General features: G+C 39.0%; 1 protein-coding gene across 7 annotated transcripts in view; it reads right to left on the reverse strand.

Annotated features, from left to right (window-relative positions):
• LOC138022038 (tachykinin-like peptides receptor 99D) overlaps positions 1 to 6,041 on the reverse strand; it is a 21,196-nt gene extending 15,155 nt beyond the window's left edge. For 2 of the 7 annotated variants that reach the window (XM_068869055.1, XM_068869057.1), the window contains exon 1: positions 5,942 to 6,002. The gene's annotated coding sequence lies outside the window, so the exon portion shown is untranslated. Of the gene's footprint in view, positions 1 to 3,596; positions 4,851 to 5,941 lie in introns of those variants that run through there. The other 5 variants (XM_068869054.1, XM_068869059.1, XM_068869058.1 and 2 more) reach the window with 5 other exon arrangements.
• Positions 6,042 to 8,001: the final 1,960 nt, after the last annotated feature.

Genomic DNA, 8,001 nt, shown 5'->3' on the forward strand with positions numbered 1-8,001 from the left:
TACAGGCCAGGACGGCCTCTTATCGGCTATTAACATGATTAAAGACAATAAAAACCCGCCAGTTCAGGTGAAAAAACGCAACATGCATTGTTACAAATTATCTAGTAAACGGCTAAACCTACTTTCCACGTTACATCAAACTGTTTGAGGTGTGTCACTCTCCAGTTCAGATGAAAAAGACGAACATACATTGTTACAAATAATCTAGTAAAAAGCTAAACCTACTTTTCATGTTACATCGAACTGTTTGAGGTGTGCCACCTTGTCTCTCATATACCGGGCTCTGAAATCGTTAATCATTACACATATACTGGAAAGTGAAAGCGTTAATCATTACATGAAAGCAGTGACGAACAGAGGGCTGAGAAATAGTACTAGAGGAACAGTGGTTATTTACTGAGGAACAGTAGGCTTAGAGGAACAGTGGGCACAGAGGGTACAGAGGAACAGTAGGCACAGAGGAAACTTATGCACCGAGGAACAGTGAGCACAGAGAAACAGTATGCACAGTATACAATGGATAACAGAAGAAGAAACCAGAAGACTAAAAGCCAGCAGTTTTAAGGGTTAAGTTACCTTGAATTGGGACGTGGCTGCCTCCACTCCTTTTACATAGGGAGTCGATATTGTTGACACAACCCCGTTACCTCTTTACTGAAACCCAATGAATTCGTTGAATTAAGGGTGGACCATTCCTGCACTTTGACAGATCACGAAAAAGTGGTATAGCTTCTTTAAAAACTCCAACAACAGAGAGGGCAAAGAAAGGTAATACAGTTTGCCAAACTCTTACTGCGAAACTCGGAGATCCGTGAACATTGGTGTGATTATTTATAGTATCCTATTGTGGGTTTTACTCTTCTTAATCACTATACATACAAGGTTGAAACGTCCTTCATATCTGGCTGCTATGTTGTGGATAATGGAACCAAAAGGTCGAGACAGCAGAAAGCAAATCGTTATCTTTAAGAAGATTACGACACTTTTTTTCTTGCCAAGACATGTTTCGATGTTACGAACATCATCGTCAGTTACAGAATATTTGAAAAACCGTTAGGACTATATGACAACAAGGCGAAACATGCATAATTAATTATGATTAAGTGACAAAAATTACATATTTGAGTGAGTTACAAAGTGTTTGAAAGAATGTAAAGCCTACAGCGTAAGTGTCAGGTAACGTGATGAACTTGTTGGTTTAAATTAGGCTTTTCCCGATTTATATGCATAACCTCCTTAATTTTAAGTTGAAATTTAGTAGGGGCGGAATCAAGGATTTCGAAACAATCCTCACAGCAAGATTGACGACAACGTTCTGAGCTTAGTAAATGTTTATGAATGTTTCGCCTAGTTGTTATATAGTGCAAACGATTTTTCAAATATTCTGGAACTGAAGGTGATGTTCGTAACATCAAAACATGTCTTGGAAATTAAAAAATGTCGTAATCTTCTTAAAGATAACGATTTGCTTTCTGCTGTCTCGACCTTTTGGTTCCATTATCCACGAAATACAAGGTTCAAGTTTTTCATCAAATGGAGCCCTTTAAAGAAAACGACAAAACTTTTAAGATTATAAGACATGTTTCGACAGAAATTTCTGTCATCTTCAGTTGATTAATGTACAAAGCGTTAGAACTTGAATTTATAAGTAGGAACAAGTGCTAATTATGCTAGTAACAACGGAATGTACATAACACGTGACAATGTGAGAATTAAAAGGATAGTTTAAGATTTATCTAACGTTTTGTACATTAATCAACTGAAGCTGACAGAAATTTCTGTCGAAACATGTCGTATAATCTTAAAAGTTTTGTCTTTTTTTTTAAAGTTCTGATTTGCCTGCTATTTTTAAGAATTGTTATCATGGTCTAGCGCATTGAACTTTTACTATGCCTTCCATTAATGCCGTGCCGTTGGAAGGCAACAGTCAGGAGTCATCGAGAAGTCCGACTCAAAATCCTATTGATCGTTCTCGAGTATTGCCCTCCAAACGCGGTTTTAAGCTGGCCTCGCTGAATATAAATAAATTGACCACTCATCTTGATGAACTCAAGATCTTTCTCGTAAGTAACGATATAGATGTTCTTGCAATTAACGAGACTAAACTAAATTAATACATCACCGATAATGAGGTCAGTATCTCTGGTTATGATATAGTTAGACGTGATAGAACTACATATGGAGGTGGGGGCGTTTGCTTTTATGTAAAAAAGTCAATTAACTTTTCGGTGCGCAACGATCTTTGCATGGACAGTCTTGAGAACCTTTGTATTGAAATACGCAAACCTCATTCTAAATCATTTATTGTTGCTACGTGGTATAGACCACCTAATTCGCTTGTTAGTATATTTTCACCCTTTGAAGAGTTGATTGGGAAATTGGATTCCCTTAATACTGAATTCTACCTTTTAGGGGATCTAAATTGCAATATGGCCGCATCCCAGTTTGATAGCGATACACGCAAATTATTAACTATCACGGATGTTTATGGTCTTCAACAACTCATAACAGAACCAACAAGAATAACCGAAACTTCTGCAACATTGATTGATTTAATTTTTACTAACTGTCCTGACAAGGTGTTATGCTCAGGTGTGCGTCATATTGGCATTAGCGATCACAGCATGGTCTATGTCTATCGAAAATTAGCCATTAATGGACAGAGTAAGGGTCACACTAATATAACCTATACGAATTTTCGAAGTTTTAACCGTGATAAATTTCTTAGCGATGTTGCATCTCAAGATTGGGATCACACAAACAATTCTTCCAATCCAAATGATATGTGGAATGAATGGAAGGAATCCTTTTTGGCTATTGTTAACAAGCACGCTCCATTGAGAACCACTCGTGTTCGCGCGCGGGGTTCCCCATGGATTACTTCCGAGCTTAAAAAACAGATGCACGATCGAGATATTTTGAAACTCAGAGCAATTAGATCAAAAAATCCTAATGATTGGGTTCACTTTAAAAGACAGCGGAACAAAGTCAATAGTGCGACTAGGCTAGCGAAGCAAGTTTATTATCAAAATATGCTAAACGAGCATAAGGGTGATTCCCGCAAAACCTGGCAGATCATCAATGAGCTGTCTTCCCGAAATTTCGTGGAAACGTCTGTGAAACTACTGAATGTAGATGAGCAATCAGTAACAGCTCCGGCAGAAATAGCGCACGAATTTAACCGTTATTTTGCTACCATTGGCCCGAAACTTGCTAATGATATTCCTTCTTCAGATGGCAACAGCTATCTGAACTATCTCACTAGCACGGATAAGGAGTTTCAGTTCCGCCCAACCTCCACAAATGAAGTATTTTCACTGCTGAATAAACTGAAAAAATCAAAGGCAGTCGGCCTTGACAAAATTTCTTCTCGACTTATTCGTGAATGCGCGGATCTTATTTGCAAACCGCTGTGCTATATTTTCAATCAGTCATTAAATGTAGGTGTGTTCCCAGACGACTGGAAGTGTGCACGGGTCACTCCACTATTCAAACAAGGGGAACGTGATGACCTAAACAATTACCGCCCAATTTCCGTTATCCCGGTTATAGCCAAAGTGTCTGAAAGAATAGTTTATAACCAATTATATGCTTACCTAACAAAGCATAACGTAATATGTAAATGCCAATCTGGTTTTCGCTCTATTCATTCCACCGTTACGGCTCTACTTGGGGCTACGGATACTTGGGCTTATAACATTGACCGAGGAAAAATAAACGCTGTTGTTTTCCTAGACCTAAAAAAAGCTTTTGATACGGTTAATCACGAGATCCTTTTATCTAAATTAAATAATTACGGCATACATGGCATTTCTTACAACTGGTTTAAGTCCTATTTGGACAACCGCACTCAAAAGTGTTCCATTAATGGATCACTTTCTAAAACTTGCTCACTAAGTTGCGGCGTCCCTCAAGGGACTATTTTGGGTCCATTGTTGTTTTTGCTATATATCAATGATCTGCCAAATTGTCTAACGAATTGTGTGCCATGGATGTACGCAGATGACACCCACCTAACATATGCGGGTGACAATACAGGCGACATAGAATCAAGTCTTAACCATGATCTAGAAAATGTTAAAAAATGGTTGATAGCAAACAAACTTACCCTGAACATGACAAAAACCGAATTTATGCTGATTGGATCAAGGCAGAGGTTGTATGCTCTCACAAATCCTCCAATTCCCGAGATTAATGGTGCTCCTATCACTCAAGTTTCTGTTGCTAAATCCCTGGGCGTGCTTATTGATAATAATCTTAACTGGAGTAGCCATGTCAATAAACTGACAAAGAAAGTAGCTTCTGGAATTGGAGCCCTCAAACGTGTAAGGCATCTCGTTCCTCAGACGACATTGCGCTCTATTTATCACGCTTTACTTCAACCGCACTTTGACTACTGCAATGTCGTCTGGGGAAACTGTGGTATCACGTTACATGACAAATTACAAAAACTGCAAAATAGAGCAGCCAGAGTTTTGACCTTCTCTAATTTTGATGCAAATGCTAGCGAGCTATTCAAAATTTTAGGCTGGAAAAATCTAGTTAGCCAGCAACAAATTGCGCTGGCCACAATGGTCTATAAGTGTCTTCAGGGGCTAGCACCGGAATATCTATGTTCTAAATTTACAAACCGCGAATCTGTTTATAGTTTAAGAGACTCTGAAAGAAAGCTTAATGTTCCGTTTCCGCGGACAAATTATTATAGAAACAGCTTCAGCTATAGAGGTGCTACTGTCTGGAATAGCTTACCCCTCAAAGCGAGACAAGCAGAGTCTCTTGGGCTTTTCAAAAATCTGATTAAAGACATATTTTAGTATAAAGCACGGCATTCATGGAAAGCAGCTTTAGAATTAATATAGTTTAATTGTATTTTTTGTAATCATTTTAAAATTTTACCTTTTGTAATTTAGATTTTAGCATTGTTTGTAATCTTAGCTGATGATTTTACCGTGCATAAATAATAAAATATCATATCATATCATATCATATCATATCATATCATATCAGATAGTAAAATAACATGACGTTTCGACGACTTCATGTCATCATTGTCAAATGAATAATTTAGAAATAACAGAAAGGCATATTTATAGATTTAGAAAGTGAGAAAATAAATTGGCATGAAAGCATTCAGGTAAAAAGTTTTGCGCGAATGGAATCCGTTGCGTGTTCAGTTTCGGTCCTTTGTTTTTAATCCACAGCATTTCATAGATCAAACAATCGAGTTTGCTACGGCATTTCTTTAGGACTTTAAAGTTCTTAATGAAGTTGGTAGGTGTTAAACCAGGGATGGCTCAGTGGTGAGAGCACTCGCCTCCCGGACAAGACACCATAAGTGGGTTGAGTTTGTGTTGGTTCTCTTCTCTACTTCGATGGTTTTTCTCCGGGTTCTCCGGTTTTCCCCCCTCGGCAAAAACCAGCATACAGCCGATTCCAGCTGGCTGTAAGCTGTGCTCCAAGGTCAGACATGGACCGTATAGCAGCTGCCAGAGGCGCCATTGTATGCTTTCGGTTCGACCTTGTTGAGCTGCGTCGTTGCTGTACTTTGCGACGGCGATTAGCAGCGACAATTATTATTATTTATTATTAAACCATGCGCGTCCCTGAAATGTTTTCCGATCACGGAATGTTTATGTTTCTCTACGCTTTGATGGAGATGGCGTCAAGTGTATCCAATATAATTCGTATCGCACAACGATCGTTAATTTTCTTGCTTAAATGTTTATCTGAATCGTTTTTTCTTAATATCAAGATCCTGTGGAAATAGAGCCCTGCTTTAAATTACAAGCTCTCGCGGAGCCAGGAGATGCGATTCATTCACTTTGTCTTCCTTTGATTGGATCAAGAATTGGACCAAGAATTGTTTGTTGGAAGTTTTTTCATGATCACTAAACAAAAAGTGTGCGATAAACCATAATACTACCCTTTACTAAAAACCTACCTGTTTGCACCTTTTCTCCGGGATTCTCAATGGGTGCTTTGTTTTTCGAAGGAGTGAATTACGGTATTAATAGCGCTTGTCGACTTCGTCCCAAGTCTTTAAATCATGATGTGGGCGGAACATTCTTCAACTTTGATAGATTACGTGTCTCCGCGTTAATCGAGGGCTTTTGTAATGCTATACCCTCTCGATAATCCTCGATCAACGATTTATCCGAACAACAAATAATATCACAAACAGCGGGATCGGTAATCAGAATTCGAAATACCTACATGCAACGTGTTTTAACGCGAAAGTAGAAATTTGTTTTATTAGTAGTTTTCTTTCTCATTGGTCGACTTACGGGTGTGATTTTTCGTTTCTTTTGGGTTAGTGACTCATTCATTGACCTCTGTCCCCTGCCTCACTCAAAACTGGCGTTTTCAAAGAACTCAACTGGAAATAACTTAAGATTGTAAGTGTTAATAATGATCTTCAAAGGTACTTACTAAAATTTGAACAATTTCCTCATTAAATGAATTCTTCTAGTGATTTATTTGTTGGGTCAAAGATCGAATTGATTTACCAACTCCAGGTTTCTTAGGTAAACAGCTGGGCAGATAAGCTCTTTGTGCTTGACGTGTGGGTCTCTATATGTGTTTACGATAGGTTTTTTTTGACCGGGTTTTGGCACCAGTAACTACTCCACTGACGTCTTCGGAAAAAATTGGGATTCTTTAAACCGAAACCGTTGACGAATTTCTTTAGTTGATTAACCGCGTTGTCGTTGTTAAGGGAGCTTTCTTTCGTAATTTTAACTGTCGAGTTATTCCTGCCAAAAAACCGAAGTACGTAGCCAAGGTTGGAATAGGCGGAAGATAAAGCTTTTCCATGATTCGTTGGATCAGCCAAGAAATCCAATGTGTACTTGTTCAATATTTTTCCGGAAAGTGTGAAATCACAAAATTCCCGCTTTTAAAGTATTGATGTGAGCTTATGCCACAAATATTTTTTCTGAGGATAACCGAGTAAAGGGACTGCAACCCTTTTTTGCGCCATCTCCACTAAAATAATTACAACCATACCTTTGATCCGTTAAATTGTGAAACGTGAAATGGTACTGATCAAATGACAACATTTTCCAGATGTTTGAGACACGTATTTGTAAATATTAGATCTGGAATATCACATTGGTAGATGCAGGGAGATCACAGAAATTTTTTTCGGACATAGGGGATTATAACGCCTATCCCGACCGCAAAAAAACGCTCTCAGCGTGAAACTGTACTTACAGTAGAAGTAACTTGCGTCCCCTCATGTCTAGGACGCGAGGAAAGCGTGAAAAACTCATGCTCCGACATTAAATGTTATTTTCTGGCTTTGTCGCAAGGTGACTCAAGTCAGCCTGGGACCAAGTTCTCGTTTTGAGGAAAGTGCTAAGGGATTGGGGAGAGAGGCTTTTATCCAGAGAAGAACCTCAGGTAATTACGGAAGATGACCGCGCCCTGATTGGTCGAAAATTACGTCATATTTTTTTCCTTAAACCTACATTAATTGTTGATTTCAGTTTACAGTGTCCCCAATTAGTGCTTCAGCGCTAGAACGATTAAACACTTAAATAAAGTTCATTTCCTTTCTTTTCCCTTTTTCCCTGTTGTTTGTAATAAAAAACACCTTTGATTTTCTAAATGGCTGCCCTGCGTATCATTGATCGATAATACAGTAGCGGAAAGAGGAGAAATAAATAACGCTGTTTATCTTCTTTTTAGAGCGGAGGGGTTGGCGCAGTGGTGAAATCTCTGCCTTCCAACCCTGAGGTCCCGGGTTCCATTCCCGGTTCTGCCGAGAGTGGAATATTTGGTGACCTTCTTTCCCGCTAAAGTTCACTCAGCTTTCCATCCTTCCGAGGTCGGTGAAATGAGTACCAGCATGCATGGACTGCTTAGAAGCGGCTGCAAATTGCGCCTGTATATGCTTCCAGTCCGCTGGGGGTAAATTGATCATTGTAAAGCGCCCTTGAGACGTTAGTGATAAGGGCGCTATATAAAGGCACCACTTTACTTTACTTTTGTACGAGTCCC

The sequence above is a fragment of the Montipora capricornis genome, chromosome 10 (genome assembly GCF_036669925.1).
Source record: "Montipora capricornis isolate CH-2021 chromosome 10, ASM3666992v2, whole genome shotgun sequence".
NCBI lineage: Eukaryota > Metazoa > Cnidaria > Anthozoa > Scleractinia > Acroporidae > Montipora > Montipora capricornis.